This window comes from Jatropha curcas, chromosome 9 (assembly GCF_041381405.1).
Source record: "Jatropha curcas cultivar XTBG-Jc1 chromosome 9, XTBG_Jcur_1.0, whole genome shotgun sequence".
Taxonomy (NCBI): domain Eukaryota; kingdom Viridiplantae; phylum Streptophyta; class Magnoliopsida; order Malpighiales; family Euphorbiaceae; genus Jatropha; species Jatropha curcas.
In genome coordinates this window covers 11,315,210-11,315,484 of record NC_143159.1, presented here as the reverse complement: position 1 = coordinate 11,315,484, position 275 = coordinate 11,315,210, and positions in this window count along the sequence as shown.

The window sequence follows — 275 nt, the reverse complement described above, 5'->3', positions numbered from 1 at the left end:
GCTCTTTGAAATATACCTTCAGCATTTTCAATAACAAAACCAAAGCCCACATAGTCTTGGGCAGAGAAAATCGCACCATCCACTTGGCACAACCAATCGAATGAACCATAACATTAGCCACAGGTTGTAGACGACGTCCCTGTAGACCTGAAATCATACTGCCTGGATGTTGATGAGAGCATATCGAACTAGCAGTTGGGATCTCTTCAACGTGAGCACATTTCCAATCTTCACACCATTTAACTGCTACAACATGTATTTGAGTAGGAGATAGA